Source organism: Palaemon carinicauda, chromosome 36 (genome assembly GCF_036898095.1).
Source record: "Palaemon carinicauda isolate YSFRI2023 chromosome 36, ASM3689809v2, whole genome shotgun sequence".
Lineage (NCBI taxonomy): Eukaryota > Metazoa > Arthropoda > Malacostraca > Decapoda > Palaemonidae > Palaemon > Palaemon carinicauda.
Window position 1 is genome coordinate 44721178 of NC_090760.1, and position 18508 is coordinate 44739685.

An 18508-nucleotide genomic window follows, 5' to 3' on the forward strand; every position below is an offset into this window, starting at 1 on the left:
TATTAAGACGTTTTGCCAGAAAACTATCAAAAACTTTAGATAATGTGGGAGTTATGGAAATTGGGCGGTAATCAGATGGACTTGAAGTACCACAAACACATTTACGTAGAGGAATAACATGACCAATTCTCCAACAAGTAATAAAAGCTCCTCCTCTTACTAACTTGCGTAAAACAACAAATAACTTTGGAGCTAAGAAATATGCTGTCTTTATAAAAAAAAAAAAGGAAAAATACCATTTCGGTCTACACCTCCATAAACATCAAGTTAAATAGATGTCCTTACAACTGATTATCAATATATTTACCAATGATTAATTTTATGGTAAAAGTAACAAACTATATTTAGAGTGCCAAAGTTTCATCAAATTGAAATATACTGCTAATACAAATATAGACACACATACGCACCGACACGGTAGAAAAATACAACTTCTCAACATCGCTGAAAATTTCATGCTCTGAAGAGCAGAAACAAAAAAAGGAGTCTCGAAGCTAGGAGAAAAACAATTAATATTTTAGGTCTCGTTCGATTGATGGGGATATTGTGAGATTAATGACTACGCAAACCAGGTTTTCTCTCCGAACTCGTGACTGGATTCCTTTTCCTAAATCTGTAATGTTGGGAACCTTGTCTTTGGACGCTTTACTCTGATTGTAGCTCGATTTAGGAGTTTATTGAAAATGACTCTTGAGAATGAAATATATATATATATATATATATATATATATATATATATATATATATATATATATATATATATATATATATATATATATATGCATGTTAAACTGTTCGATTACAGTTATAAATAAGACATATATATATATATATATATATATATATATATATATATATTATATATATATATATATATATATATATATATATATATATATATATATATATATATATATATATATATATATTATATATTTATATATATATATATATATATATATATATATATATATATATATGTGTGTGTATATATATATATATATATATATATATATATATATATATATATATATATATATATATATATATATATATATATATATATACATATATATATATATATATATATATATATATATATATATATATATATATATATATATATATATATATATATATATATATATATATATATATATATACATTAATTACTGAAATCATTACGAACATTTTACTGGCATAATGAGCAAAAATTTAATATGAATAAATACTTATAGCTAGTATTATTGATTAGTTTAAAATCCATATCATAGCTATAACTAAATACTTACCATTTAAACTTTATTCAATTACCATTTGAGCTTATCATGACAATCAAATTTTCTTAATTAGCTCAGTTATTTATGTATATCCGTCTATATATCAATTTAGCGAGTTCCTTATTACTGCATGGGTAGGGTATGTCAATGAAACAGTAACCATTTTATAAACTTTAGAGTAAAGCCCTCAGAAAGATATTGGGAGTTAAATGACAGGATAGGAATAGAGAGGAAACTGAAAGAGAAATTACTCAAAGACCGTATGTGGAGGAGATCTCGGTGGGTAGTTATGTGGATATGGTTTGGGCATGCTCTTCTCACTCTCCCGAAAGAGATTAGTTCAACAATATTTCAATTTGACTCCACAATCCACTGGAAGAGTTGGAAGACACAGGCTTACATGGCTGAGGACTATGAAGCGTAAAGTAGCATATAAGGAATGAAGAAATATTGTAAATAGAGGCGACTAGTGATATTTAATCGAGGGCCTTTGCGCCAATAGGAGTTTGAGATGATGATGATGATAACAATATGGATGCTGTACAATAGGTTGATGATATTCATGATGATGAATATGATAATGATTATATAATTTAAGCAGTCAATGTAATAGATTTTATCATAATTTTGATACTGTAAGGACACCGCTCCTTTCGTCGTCCAGAAAATCAACAAACTGTTTATTTATTCGAATTCTCCTTTCGCCACAACGGGGTTTCCCATGTATATGTATTTTTCTCTATCAGAGCTACATTTTGACATATGTATCATTTCATTACATGTTTCTGGTAACTCATAATTCGTATATTTGTATGTGTAAGAAAACACATATATTTTGGAGGGCAATTCATTCTGATTTAGCGCCAGCGCCATCCTACCTTTCCGTCCCCACCTTGTAATATACTCCCATGCACATTTGAATAAAGTATCAGTTGATCTTGGTGACTCCTGTCCTTACAACTGGTGACCCCAGAGTTGAAAGTAGCATCAGCGGTTTTGGCTTTGCCATTAACGGACTTATTACGGTCGTGCTACTTTCTCTATACTTCGTTACCTTAGGCATGAGCCTGCCTTTGGTTCTCCCCCACTTCGGTGCATGTAAGGCAGTAGGATGAGGTTAACCGACATATCAACTTCTCACCTCTTCGCCGACTCGTCGTCTGGCCACGATGCAGGGAGCAACACGCCTATCGCACCCAACGGCCTCGCCTCCACGCCCAAAGTTAAACTGCCGCCCTTTTCTCAAAACAACACCGCTTCCTGGTTCCTGAGAGCAGACGTACTCTTCCGTGTCACTAGACTCTGCGACTCCTGCGCCAAGGCTGACATCGTTCTCACCTCCATACCTGAAGAGGTATTCAACAAGATTTCCCCATGGCTCGACGCCCAGGCCGGCCAAGTTTCCTACGACGACCTGAGAACGAAACTCATCGGTATCTACTCCCTCTCCGTCTCAGCAAGGGCACCGAAAGTCCTGTACCTCGCCGGCAAGCCCATGGGTGACACCTCTCCTGTCGAGGCGTGGGACGAGTTAACCGGCCTGCTCTTGCTCCCCAAAACAGACAGCAACGGCCGACGACGTGAGATTAGCTTATCTCGCGAGAACTTTCTTCGACACCTACCACAGGACGTAAGGGCCGGATTGACAGACGCCGACACGCTCCTGATGAACGAACTCCTGTCGAAGGCTCAGAAGCTCCACGAGGCCTCCAAAGCATCTCGCCTCGGAGCATCATCGTTAACAACACGCCGCAACCAACACGACCGAACCCTAGGACTAACCCAGCATGGTGCTTCTACCACCAACAGTTCAGCAGCGATGCCAAGAAATGTAGAGCACCATGCAGTTCCCCTAGAAGACGACGCCAGAAGCATTCACCTGCCACCATCGCAGCCGCAGGTAACCAAAACAAAAATTGTTTCTATATCCTTGATACCATTTCCAACCATAGACTCATGGTAGACACCGGCGCAATGCAGTCAACGTTCCCACCTTCCAAGTCCGACCTAGACCGTGGTCCCGACAAAAACGCTCCCTCACTCATAGCCGCCAACGGATCTCCCAGACGGTGCTATGGAATTAGGACCCTCAAGATATCTATCATGGGCCGTTCGTATTCTTGGCCCTTCGCCATCGCTGACGTCAATTGCCCCCTCCTCTGTGCGGATTTCCTCGCCCACCACGGACTCCTCGTAGATGTCACTAACAAACGTCTCATCGACACGGGAACCTGCCAGTCCCGCGCCCTAGAACACGGCCCTGCAACAATGTCCGTATCCGCCGTAACGACGCACCCATACGCCGACCTCCTACAAGAATTTCCCGATGTTTTCAAGCCCGAGCTCCGACACTCACCAGGTTCCAAATCCTACTCACGCCAAATTCCGCCGCCTACCGCCCCAGAAACTGAAGGATGCCAAACGCGCCTTTGAGGACATGGAACGCATGGGTATCTGTAAGAAAGCATCGAGCCCCTGGGCATTGCCCCTACACATGGTAAAAAAGCCGGAAGGGTCCTGGAGACCTTGGGGCGACTACAGGCGCCTCAACCTTATCACAACGCCCGATCACTACCCGCTGCCCAACATGCAGGACCTAACGAACGCGTTGCACGGAGCGAAGTATTTTACAAAGATGGACCTCCTCAAGTCTTACTTCCAGGTCCCCGTATTTCCGGAAGACATCTCGAAAACTGCCATTGTAACGCCGCTTAGATCCTACACCTTCGCATACTCAACCTTCGGTCTACGCAACGCCAGGACGACCTTCCAACGACTAATGGATAGCATTCTTGGTGACCTACCTTTCTGCGTCTGCTACGTCGACGACATCCTGATATTCTGGAAAACCAAGGAGGAACACCGGACGCACGTCCGCACCGTGCTCAAACGCCTACAGGAGAACGGCCTGGTTGTACGTTTCGACAAATGCACGTTCGGTGAGGCCTTGGTCACCACGTATCCTCGTGCAGGGTAAAACCCATGACAACCAAGGTCGACGCCATCAGAAAGTTCCCGATACCTACGACCATCCATAAACTTCAGGAGTTCCTAGGGATGGTCAATTACTACAGGCGCTTCATCCCCAACATTGCACAAACCCTGTCACCCCTCGACAACATCCTGAAAGGAAAAGCGAAAAAACTAGAGTGGGGTTTGCCCCAGCAACAAGCATTCGCCCAGACGAAGGATGCCCTCGCGAATGCCACCACCCTGGCTCATTTTGACGACAACGCGCCCCTGCGACTAACGACCGACGCCAGCAATGTTGCCTGTGGGGTTGTGCTGGAGCAACTTGTCGATGGTTCTCCTTGACCGCTGGCATTCTTCAGCAAGAAATTGAAACCCGCCGAAACAAGATACAGCACCTTCGATAGTTAACTCCTCGCCGTCTACCTCGCCGTCCGCCACTTCAAGCACATCTTAGAAGGCACTCCTTTCACAATCGCGACGGACCATCAACCCCTCGTACACGCTTTTACGAAATCGACTGACGCATGGTCCTCCCGACAACAACGTCATCTCGCAACAATCGCCGAATTCGGGTGCACCATACGTTACGTCCCAGGAAAGAAAAATCCAGTCGTGGACGCCCTTTCAAGGATTGAAATTGATGCAATCCACCTGGGAATCGGCTACGCCAATCTCGCAATCGAACAACGCACCGATCGTGAAGCACAGGATCACCTGACGGGGCCATCCGCGCTCAAGATAAGTGCGATTCCCCTCGGACCAGCAGGAGTAACTATTCTTTGCGACACCAGCACCGTCCGTCCACGTCCCTGGATACCAGCCTCCTGCAGAAGGAAAATATTCTATATCATCCATGGACTTTCACACCCCTCAGGACGCACCACCGCTCGCCTTCTGTCTGAGAAGTTCGTCTGGCCAGGGATAAAAAAGGACGCCCGGGAATGGGCGAAGTCATGCATCAACTGCTAGTCAAGCAAAGTCAGCCGTCACACCGAATCGGGGATAGGCGATTTCCCCCAGCCGGTCACATACACATCGACGTCGTGGGACCATTGCCCCCTTTTGGATCTGCTCGCTATCTGATTACGATCATCGATCGCTCCACAAGGTGGTTGGACCATCGCCGATGACGGAAGCTATGACTCAAGCATGCGCTGAAGCCCTCCTGTCTTGCTGGGTGAGCAGGTTTGGCATTCCTGACGACATCACGACATACAGAGGCCCCGCTTTCCTCTCAGAAATATGGCTCGCTTTGGCGAACGTGATGGGGACGACACTCCACAGCACCACGGCATACAACCCTAAGGCAAACGGCATGGTCGAAAGAACTCACCGCTCCCTCAAGGCGTCCCTGAGGGCGAGCTGCACCGACGGGGACTGGAAATCATGACTTCCTTGGGTACTCCTCGGCCTTCGCACCGCCCCTCGCGCAGACGGCGAACCTTCACCCGCCGAAAAGGTTTACGGGGAGGCGCTCGCAGCTGGATCACCTGAGGGACATCGCCAGGAAGTTCAGGCCATGTCTCAAAACTTACCAGGAGAGAACCAAGTACTTCAAGCCAAAAAACCCGGACGACTGCGGGTATGTTTTCGTCCGTGGCGACGCTCATCGACAACCACTAACTAGACCTTATCGAGCCCCTACCGGGTAATTAAGAAGACAACGGAAGCCTTCCTTCACGACGTCCATGGCCAAGAGGACTGGGTCTTAATAGACCGCGTGAAACCAGCATTTCTCGAAGGAAGCGACACCGCCTCCACCGGACCTGGCAGATCCAGAGTTTCACCTCAAAACAAGGCGCCCAACGAAAGAAAAATCATCAAACGACAACAACAGGAAGAGATCCTTACGCCGACCCCCGGCGTGCCCCTCCGTTCAAAAACAAGAGGAACCCTCCGACGCCCGAAAAGATACGAAGATTGATCATCAGCCCTCTACGCCGCCCGATGTCTTGGGAGGGGGGAGTACTCGTAAGGACACTACTCCCTTCATCGTCCAGAAAATCAACAAACTTTATTTATTTGAATTCTCCTATCAGAGCTACATTTTGACATATGTATTATTTCATTATATGTTTCTGTTAACTCATAATTCGTATATTTGTAAGTGTAAGAAAACCCATATATTTTGGCGGGTAATTCATTCAGATTTGGCGCCAGTGCCATCCTACCTTTCCGTCCGCACCTTGTAATATACTCCCATGCACATTTGAATAAAGTATCAGTTGATCTTGGTGACGCTTGTCTCATTGTCCTTACAATACCATACTAATGAAATAATACCAATGACGTTAAAATGACGAAATTTATACATTCGCATATTACTAAGTCGTTTGCAAAAACATTTAAGTATTCCAAATCATATCCATAAAATACAGATTGCAATACTTACATTTTCATATTTAACGATAAGAAGGATCCATTCTAAATTTTATAGCTTTTGACCTGAGACATTTCGTATGAATTGAAACGTAAATCGATGCATAAATTAGTCTATGCATAGAAAATATATATATAAATTATTAAAGGATGAATTATGAATAACTTTTGAAGAAATAAATAAAGTAATTGAATATATTAGAGAATCTATACAATCCTGCTTTAATGAAGAGTGATAGGGTAAGAATTATATTTCATTCTCCAAATTCCGTTTACAGAGTTAAAACACCAAAAGGCGTATGGTAAATAAGAAATATCATATCAAGAAACTATGTTATATTATAAAAAGTGTACCAACCGTGTGTCACACGATCGTACATAGTTCATTTTGTGCTTGTATCTTCGCTCTTCCCTCGCACTAAAAAGAACCTGAAAAAACATGTCTGTTTTTCTCAGTAGTAATGGTGTTGATTTTGAACATGAAATTTCCTGTTGCTTTGAGCTTTTTTATATAAAGGAGAGTGTCCTATAATAAACTCACTCAGTTGCTTTTATCCCGTCTTTGAAACAAAACCTTCTTCCCCCCCTCTCACCGTTACTATGACGCTGTCAACGCATACCTTTTGCAGCAGTACTAGCTGACACCAGCCGCCCGTATAGCAAAGCTTTTTTCAGCTCTCTCAACAACCGTTGGGGGACCAAAGGGCTTTGCTTACTCTCGGGAAAATGACCAGTATCAATCGCCTGCAACCTGCCGTAGACGGCTCTCCTCGTGAGGTGAACCTACTTCATACCCTTGGGGTAACCGTTTACCGGAATCTGTACGCGCTGCCATACCCGATGTCGATAGTTTTACCCTTAAAGAACTTGATGACCAAAGCTGACGCCCTTATGGACAGCCACTTCATGACCTTCAAAACCTCCGTCAACGCCTCCACTCCTGACGAAGAGGACACCTATTCACACACGCCTATGAATACCGTAGGCCTATGAATGCCGTAGGACACACACGCCTATGAATACCGTAGGCCTATGAATGCCGTAGGACACACACGCCTATGAATGCAGTAGGACACACACGCCTATGAATGCCGTAGGACACAAACACCTATGAATGTCGTAGGCCTATGAATGCCGTAGGACACAAACACCTATGAATGTCGTAGGCCTATGAATGCCGTAGGACACACACGCCTATGAATGCCGTAGGACACACACGCCTATGAAAGCCGTAGTACGCACGCCTACCCCGTGAAGAGACGGCGCGGCAACAAAGATACCCATCATCCACCACTCGCTCGAGCCCCAACCAACGACTTCTACAGCCACTCAATGCCGCTAATCGGCACAGTTTTTGTTACTACCACTCGAGATTCAGGGCACCCTATTTAACATATACAGTAGGTAATTTTTAGAGGGGTAGCCATGTACCAACCGTGTGTCACACGATCGTACATAGTTCATTTTGTGCTTGAATCTTCGCTCTCCCCTCGCACTAAAAAGAACCTGAAAAAACATGTCTGTTTTTCTCAATGGTAACGGTGTTGCTTTTGAACATGAAATTTCCTGTTGCGTCGAGTTTTTGTATATAAAGGAGAGTGTTCTATAATAAACTCACTCAGTTGCTTTTATCCTGTCTTTGAGTCACAACCTTCTCTCGGACGTCATAAAAGAATAATGATGGCACAGAGAAAGTAGAGAGAAGTAAGTCAATTACATATCTTTACTTCTATGATAAAGTAAGTATGACCTAACATATTTAATTTCTAACATGATCTCTCTCTCTCTCTCTCTCTCTCTCTCTCTCTCTCTCTCTCTCTCTCTCTCTCTCTCTCTGTATCTGCTATCGCTGTCCAACTAGACTTCGTTTTGCTATTCCGTCACAGCTTATTGATTCTTCATCTCATAATCTGCATATGAATAGATCCTCTTTAGTAGAGCAGTAATGACAGTAACTAACATTCAATGGTGAATAGTGAACTCAATAAATAAATTTAGCAAACATACCTTTTTATCTCATTCAACATCCACATCATCTTTCGTTGATTCGCTTACTTTTTAAGGATGTGCACAAAGACTGTTTCCAAACGTTTGGAAATTTATTACTTAATGTGAAAATGAAAATGAAATGGACCTGTATATTTAACTTAATACTACCAAGAAATGTATGCACATATATCCCTTATAAATTTTTATGATAAAATCATTATTACTTGTAACATCATGGACAGGGATTGAGAATTATGGAGGGACTCTAATCCATGAAAGAACCTGCCATAGGGCAGAATACTATAGAAGTAGTAGAAGTTATTACAAGATTAATTAGTTACCTCTATGGATGGTGAAAAAAATAATATAACACATAAATTAAAGGGAATTTCATCATGAAAGCACGAGTTATCACAATATCTTAAAAAGAAAATATCCCATACATCCTCAAAATTACTAAAAAAAAGTATGCGAGTAACTCTGTTGGGAAAGAAAAACCAATTAGACATTCTTATCTTGCTTCCTAAACATCTGGAATCTTGTCACGTTTTAATGTCTGGTTAATAAGGTGTTTGGCATAGAGAGAGAGAGAGAGAGAGAGAGAGAGAGAGAGAGAGAGAGAGAGAGAGAGAGAGAGAGAGAGAGAGAGAGAAGGGGGGGTAATAAAATAAATATTATTTCAGAGTAATCATTTCATATTCTTACTTCGCTTTTGGAGAGCTCTATGGATCTCTCTTATATGTCAATTATGTCCGAAGTATAAACACTCATTACTTTAATTATTATTGTTATTATTATTATTATTATTATTATTATTATTATTATTATTATCATTATTATCATTAGTAGTAATAGTAGTAGTAGTAGAAGTAGTAGTAGTAGTAGTAGTAGTAGTATCATTTGTGCCATAATAATTTTTTAAGCATACCGGTGATTATTTCATTTACCTGTTGTTCATAACAGAATATTGCTATTCAAAATTCCGACCGGAGAATTTATTATATATTAATTCAGTCTCATTTAATAAGGTTTTTTTTTCTCCTAATCAGAACATTCAGCGATAGGAGCATCAGTCTAAATGGGTCACTCTGGTTTTCGTTTCAAATGTTAGAAAAATATGATTCGTCAAACAAAATGGTAATTTTTATGACAAAAAAAAAAAAAATAATTATGGAGTTCTAAACAATGATATTTTTCCCCTTTGTAATGCATAGGCTATGAAAACTTGGCTCCTTAGTCCTTTGACCTTTAAGGTAATGACCTAGTCATGTCGTGATAAGATTATCCTTGGGAAAAACAAATTGAATAATTCATACGTATCAGTCTATCTGGCAATCAATTTTTTATCCGGAAAAATACTGATATTGTGAAAAAAAAAATACATACTACAGGTTCTCTTTGCTAGTTTAAGTGTGTTCCTACATCAAAATGATCTCTCTCTCTCTCTCTCTCTCTCTCTCTCTCTCTCTCTCTCTCTCTCTCTCTCTCTCTCTCTCTCTCTCTCTCTCTCTCATTAAATATGTGTCTTGTCCGGATGGGATTGGCATGTCCATCTGTATATATAATCAGAAACCTTTGTTTATCTAAAAATCCCCATCTTCTATATTTCATAATTTCATTAGTCTTTTGTTTTTCCAAAGGATAACCTTTTGAATTATATCAGGAAAAAAGATCATACTCCTTAAAATCCCATGATCCTTATCCAGTTTGGTATTTGGATGATTATCAGTACGTAATCCAACTATGGTGCAGCCTCTTCCACAAATGAACCATATAAAGAGAGTGGGATGGAAATACCTTTAGTCCAACAGGTATGTAAAAGACTCGATAGCCTTATCGATATAGTATTTTGTAGACTCTTATATTGCTACTCTCAATATTTCTTAGTTTTAGTAGTCTACTTTATACATGTTTTGATATAAGGAATAGTATCATTAAATGTCCTTAATCATACCAAGTGTAAACTTAACAACAAGCTACAATGGTAGATATGGGTTCATTTTAATTTTAAGTACAAAAAACTTGGATAAGACTGTTATACGCATGGAAAAGTTGTCACCAACTTCCATCTATCTATGTAGCTGAGCTGCTAAGTCAACAGAACCTCAGTTTCTTGGGACCGGGTTCAATTCTCTGTCTGGCCTGAGGCTATTATCATCGATTTGATTACCCCTCGGTTCTCTGATCCCAAAAGTAAAGAGAATCCAGATATTAAGAGGAATATATTATATGGCTTTTTTTTATTATATATGAAAAATTCGATTGTAAGTACAAAAACCTGAATTTGACAGATATAAGTATGTGGATGTTGTCGTAAACCTTTTCTTTCTTTTTATCTGAGTTTTTAAGTTAATGGAACCTCAGTTTTTGGGACCTGATTCGATTGTGGCTGACCAGAGGCTATTTATTTTCTTTGATGTGATTTCCCCTCGGGCCAGTGATCCCGAGGTAAAGACAATACGGATATTAGGGGTTTCATAATAAATGTATATATATATATATATATATATATATATATATATATATATATATATATATATATATATATTAGTGTGCGTGTGTGTGTGTTTTTGTGTGTATATACGTCAATGTATGTGATGATTACGAGAAATTGGTGTCCTCAATAAATTAAAATGATGATTAAAACGTTAAAAGATGAAAGAAAATGTAGTTATAACTATGATAATAATTATGAGCAATAACTTAATTATATTGATAATGATAATGACAATTATCATATAAGTTTTGCTGCCAATAGAAAAGTTTTATCAGAATTTCAAAGCTAAATGATTCAATAATGCTAATGAGGTTATGCCAAGAAAATTCATATATTCGCTTGTTATAGTCTTTTATAATGAAATGAATTATCTAAAATCAAACAGGTTGCATTATATAAGTAATGCTCAAGGAATTTTCATACATAAAATAAAACATTGAAGGCGAGTCAATTTTTGCTAATATCTTTTTGTTTAATTTTCCTGACTCTTAAGTACATACAAGTTAGTTTGTTGTTAAAACTAGTCTTTCATCCTACTTTGTATCTAGTCACTGCCGATTATCAAAAATAAATATAAAAAATGTAATGATAGTTTCCTCTACCTTATAGATCAAAGAGATAAGTATTAATTACATATATTTTGCTCTGACATATTTAGTATAAAATGAAATGTGAATTAGTTAATAAATGAAAGGTCAGTGAGTTGTAGGAATTGTGTTTTATTTCAATTGATAGATGGATACCAAATACATTAAAATTATTACAAAATTGAAATAAGAATATTCTCGGAATAACTCTAGAAAGACTATGAAGGACTATGAAGCGTGATGTAGGAGGACGATGAATGGAGAAGTATTCATTTAAAAGCTCAAGACAAAGATGACTATCGAAATCTAACCGAGGCCCTTCATGACAATAGGCGTAAGAGATGATGATTATGACTATGAGATGAAAAAAAAAATGAAAGATTAATTCAATGAATCAAAAATTTTGCATTTTTGAAGCGTAGTAGAGGAAGAAATAACTTTTACCTCTTTCACCCAACAGAAGTAGACAGACATTCTCAGAGGGTAACAAAGTATAAAATATCTATTTATTAGTTTTCGCCGAAAAAAAAATGTTTCCCCAATGTATTATATACTAAGACTAAATTTCATCTCTTAGCTTTGTTTAAGGTGTTAAAAAGCCAAAGAACGAAAGGTAGAAATATGGAAATCCGAAATTATGTTATATCTCTAAATGTTATGCTGAATAGGATCTCTCTCTCTCTCTCTCTCTCTCTCTCTCTCTCTCTCTCTCTCTCTCTCTCTCTCTCTCTCTCTCTCTCTTCTATAATAACTATACCAAATATCCCTCAGCATGTCCGATAGCCTGTCTAATTGGCCTGAATTCTGCTAGTCCGTTGAAGGTTACCCTAATAAGAATTCGGGAAATGTTTTATCTTACTGATTGATCGCCAGTTATATTACCTATAAATAAATCCTCTTTAACAGAACAGCAATTACTGCAGCTAACATTCAATGGTGTATAGTGATCTCAACAAATGACCTCCAACAATCATGCTCTTCCCAGTTAAACTTATTTTAGCTCATTTACCATTTCCAAAAGATTCCATTAGTTGACCTATAATTTAAAGAGTTTTAAAAATCTTGCTGCCAAACATTTGATAATTGATTGATGAAGATGAAATAAAATAAGAATGACCTGGAGATTTGAATTGATACTACCATGAAACTTATACAAATTATGGCCATAAATTCTCATGGATTTTTCTGGTACGAAAAATATTAGCATATGCAATGCCATGGTATTACTAGATTACTCTATTAATAATGTAAAAATTATAATTCACAAATGTGATAGATTTTGGAGAATGAAAGGAGCAAGTTTCCAGAGGTAAGAGCCTTTAAAATCCCCCAAATAAGGATACGGATGAGTTTGGAAACAAATTACAAATTGGACATTGCTCTCTTCATACTAAGCTCATCTGGAATCCTGGCACGTCTCATTGTCTGGCTATTAAGGTGTTTGGCATGTACCTACATTAAGTGTTTCATGCCAGTTCTTACGTTTGTCCCTATATAATAGGGCAAAGTCCATCAGAGAGAGAGAGAGAGAGAGAGAGAGGAGAGAGAGAGAGAGAGAGAGAGAGAGAGAGAGAGAGAGAGAGAGAGAGAGAGAGATAAGTACCTAAGAATGAGAATTCTCATTTGGAGTAATAATTTCACAATTTTACTTTTCTATTAAAGCTCTTAATATAACTGATTTATATGCTAATATTGCCCGTAGGCTCAAAATTCATCAGTGGCACACGGTGTTATGTCCATTTCACTCACTGCATTTTTTACTATGTTGCTTTATCCTCTTTTCGTATAGAGCTACATATATTACTCTCTGACTCTCTCTAATTAGATTTTTCATGCAGAGATTTCAACAGCGCCCAACATAATATAATATTTCTATGCATCCCCCCCCCCCTATTAATAGACAATATAGTACATTTACTGGCGACATGCGGTACTGATGAAAGAAGAAAAATCAATGAGATTTGGCATATCAATTGCTAGATAGATGCCACTGAGGGAGTTATTATATTCAACAAAACCTGATTAAAAGATGGTCTACTTCTGAGATTCAAGAATTTCATAGTGCATGACACCTGAGCACACAACGACCGGAGAGCTAGTGACTTCAAAAAGACCTTCCTCCAGAGAATGCCTTGATGTTAGGAAGATGGAGAAAGAGGAGTTACACACCCGCCGGAGGCGCCTGGGGGAGGAAGGGACGACCATCAGGCCAAAAACCTACAGTACACCTGAAGGACGTTGAGAAGCCATCGATGGATAGGTCATAGAGGAACATCAAAAAGATGAAGTAGTGGTCCACAAACCAGAAAGCTTAGGATCCTTAGGACCTTGCTCATCCAGCAGGAAAAGCTAAACCTTAACACGACTCAAGGGAGGTTCCTCCTCCTCTCTTGCTTTAGAAATATCACGCAATGCCTAACTAATATCGACGAGAATAACGCTGATCAGCGGCATAAACATCTGCCTGCGGCTCAGCCAATCAGCAAGCAGCACAGGACTCACCTGACCTATGGATCTGAACATCAGAACAGCTTGCCTGATGTTGAGGTTAGCTCAAGCAGTGAGCTGGTTAATCAGCTAGCAGTACTAAGAGCCATACCCTGACCAACACAGACCCTGCCAAACTCCGATGACCGTGAGTGTAGTACCAGCCTGAATGCAACGGATCCCATGCCGACAATCACCTTATCCAATGGGTAAGCAGCTCCGTCCCAAACTCTGTAAGGCCTCCGCTCTAGTGGAACAATCAGCCCTTAGTGCCCTGCTTGATAGAATCTTTGCTGTAACCCCTACCGATGACCATTATGGCACATTTACTAGCGGCATGCAGTACTGATGAAAGAAGAAAAATCAGAGCGACTGAGAAGCTAAATTATAAGATAAATGCCACAGCAGCAGCCATAATCTTCACGATAACCATTATTGTTATTATCGTCATTATTATTATTATTATTATTATTATTATTATTATTATTATTATTATTATTATTATTATCATCTAATTTTACCACTTTTACCAATGGTAGTTTTCTTATCTATTATTCCTAAGCCTCATTCTAATGAAAAAAAAAAATATATATATATACTATACCATCTGTCAAAAATTGTCTTTATTGTTTCCGTCTTAAATGGTGAAAAACATTATTTGTCACAGAAAAGGTAATTCGGATAACAGGAAATTATATTCAGCTTTAACTCTGGTATTTTTGGCCCTTGTAATCCATAGTTTATGAAAGCCAGGCACTTTAATATTTTGACCTTTGGGGTAGCAACCAAGTCCTGTCGTGATCAGGTTATCTTTTTAAAAGCAAACTTGAATAATGCTTATTTATACACCTGTCTGTTTATCTGTTTTTGCGGTATTTCGAAAAAATCCTCAGTTTCTTAAAAAAAAAGATTTTCTCTCTTTTCGACTTCTTTCTGTTAGTCTATCTTTCAATGCTCTCTCTCTCTCTCTCTCTCTCTCTCTCTCTCTCTCTCTCTCTCTCTCTCTCTCTCTCTCTCTCTCTCTGTTACTGATGAAATACCAGCCTAGTCCGGATGAGATTATCATTATACAATTATTATTATTATTATTATTATTATTATTATTATTATTATTATTATTATTATTATTATTATTATTACTTACTAAGCTAAAACCCTAGTTGGAAAAGCAGTATGCTATAAGCCCAGGGGCTCCAACAGGGAAAATAGCTCAGTGCGGAAAGGAAAAAAGGAAAATAAAATATTCTAAGAAGAGTAACAACAATAAATATCTCCTATATAAACTATAAAAACTTTAACAAAACAAGAGGAAGAGAAATAAGATAGGAGAGTGTGCTCGAGTGTACCCTCAAGCAAGAGAACTCTAACCCAAGACAGTGAAAGGCCATGGTACAGAGGCTATGGCACTACCTAAGACTAGAGAACAGTGGTTTGATTTTGGAGTGTCCTTCTCCTAGAAGAGCTGCTTACCATAGCTAAAGAGTCTCTTCTACCCTTACCAAGAGGAAAGTAGCCACTGAACAATTACAGTGCAGTAGTTAACCCCTTGAGAGAAGGAGAATTGTTTGGTAATCTGTGTTGTCAGGTGTATGAGGATAGAGGAGAATATGTAAAGAATATGCCAGACTATTCAGTGTGTATGTAGGCAAAGGGAAAATGAACCGTAACCAGAGAGGAGGATCCAATGTAGTACTGTCTGGCCAGTCAAAAGACCCCATAACTCTCTAGCGGCAGTATCTCAACGGGTGGCTGGTGCCCTGGCCAACCTACTACAATTCTAATCCTTTGTTTACCTAGAAATCCCTTTCTTTTATGTTTGGGAAATTCATTTAGGCTTTTGTATATGGAAGTTCAACATTTTGGGTAAATTTCACTACACAATTCGACATGATGTGGGAAAGGAAAAGATTTGAACAACCGTAGCAGTTGGATGAGTCTCATTATATAGTTCAAACATAGTGCAGCCATTCTTTGTTCACAAATGAGCCATAAAAAAAAAAAAAAAAAAAAAAAAAAAAAAAAAAAAAAAAAAAAAAAAAAAAAAAAAAACAAGCGGAATGAGAATACCTATTGTGTGACAGGTAAGTCAAAGAGTCGGTGGCCTTATCTCTAGAGTATCTTATCGACTCTATTCTTCTACCCTAGTTTATACATATTTTAATAAAAGGAATATCTTTATAAAAGGAATAGTATCATTAAGTCTCCAAAGAGAGTATCTTGAAAAATTTAGAGTACCATTCTATCTATGATAATTTAGCCATTGGTAATCTTTAATATCTTTAAAACAAAATATAAGGAATAGTAGTCGCAGCACTCTATAGTTCAACACAACCACATACATTTACACCTTTTTAGGTTATTGGAAACTATACTAACTGTGATGTATCAAGTAAACTGAACCTCTCCTTTTCTGTGTCCGAACTATGTATTGTCTTCCATTATAAGCTATGTTAAGGCATTGATGGTTCTCGAGAAGGTGAACTATATACTCACTTTAATTTTTGACAAATAAATGAAGAAATAAAATGTCATTTCAATTGATTACCTAAACTATAATGGAGTAATGTTTAGGAGGGAAATTATTCAAAGAGTAACATCTGTGTAAATATCCTGACCAAACGTTTAAAACTCATAAAAATTCTAGACCAAAGCGTTATTCTAAATTTCAATGTTACAAGAATAATGTACTTTATTTTAAAACTTTTCCCTCATTTTATGTTTACAGTGATATTTACTTTGTCAATAATGAGACTTAGCTATAACATCCTAATGAAGATGACAAAAACTTCATATATAAAGATTTTCAGAGCATTATTACAACAAGGAGGTTATGGATAGATATTCACGGATAGCATCACAGATTACCATGATTTTAATAAAAAATAGTATTCCATTGACTTCTTCCATGATACATTTCCCATCCCTTGCATCAACAAGGGAATCTCACATAATTTTGTAAAACTTCAAAATTAAAGCTATGCTGCCATTAATCACGCTACTATTTTCTTTGGCTATTAAAATGTATATAAAAAAATTGGAGGAAAGGTTTTTTTTAAATCATGCTGTTTACTGGCATCACTTCATTGATAAGTATTGCGCTAGGATTATGCTTGTTCATTTATTTCGTATTTGCCTTAAAAGATTCTTGCTAATTACTTGAGCAATACGGCGCACTTCTCTATTCACAGATATAGTTACCCTTAAGGCATCCTAGGCAAACTGTCTTTCATTAATCAATAGATTAAGATGCTTCAGAATATAATCTACGCCTTTTGAATCATTTTCACCCGGACTGCATATAAAATTGGCTAAATAATGCCCATAGATTCTCCCAATCAATACATTTACAAAAACATTAAGCCCATAGGATAAAATCTTAATAATAATTTTAATTGATTTGATAATATTATAAATTCTGCAGTGATAAAAGTTTTGATAATCTTATTGATGGTACTAATTTTCATAATTACTCGTTTACCATAATCTTCATTATTTCAGTAACATGGTAATTACATGGATATGGTCAGTTGTTGACACAATAGAACATACTTAAAACTTAAAGAAAAATCTATGACCTATGCGAGAGCTGTTTTTCAAGCTATCTTTCTGGTTGTGTTTTGTGTATCAAAGACTCATTATCAGCATAACATCAAACCGATGTTATATAAAAGACAAAGTCTCAGAAGGTTTGAAAGAGAGTTCTAATGTCTCAACATCTAGTTAGGTTCACTATGCAATTTCTCCAGATTTTTTGGGTAGAATTTTAAAACTACATTTATGGAACTTTTACTGTTTAAGTGGTCTATTTTTTTTTTTTTTTTTTTTTTTACTGTCACTTAATGGGCTACTATCTTGGATTCTAAGAAATAGCTACAGTAAAATTGTTTTTCGTTAATACCTTAGCGTTTAATAACCTAAAATATGGTTTTGACAGACAAACCACCATTTTCAGTGCTAAGAAATACAAAGGTATCCAAATAAATAGCCTACAATCACCCAGAAACTTATTTGTCTGAAATATCAAACCAAGAAATTACACATCATCACCATTATTGTCTTGATCAGTTTCATGTTTTTTGTGTCATCATCCTAACGCTCACTCATGCACTGGTAATGATTGATGCAAGAAAAGTTCTTTGCTTTGTAAGAACCTCTTACAGTAGAGCAATCTGTTTTGCATTGGCAACTAACCATCACAATTATTGCTTTTGGAGCTGGGAGGGCATCTGTTATGTTTTGTTTCAGATGGCCTTAACCTAACTGGCATATATCATTCTTCCTGATATCAATCAGGCTTCCACAAGTCAAAGCCTGGA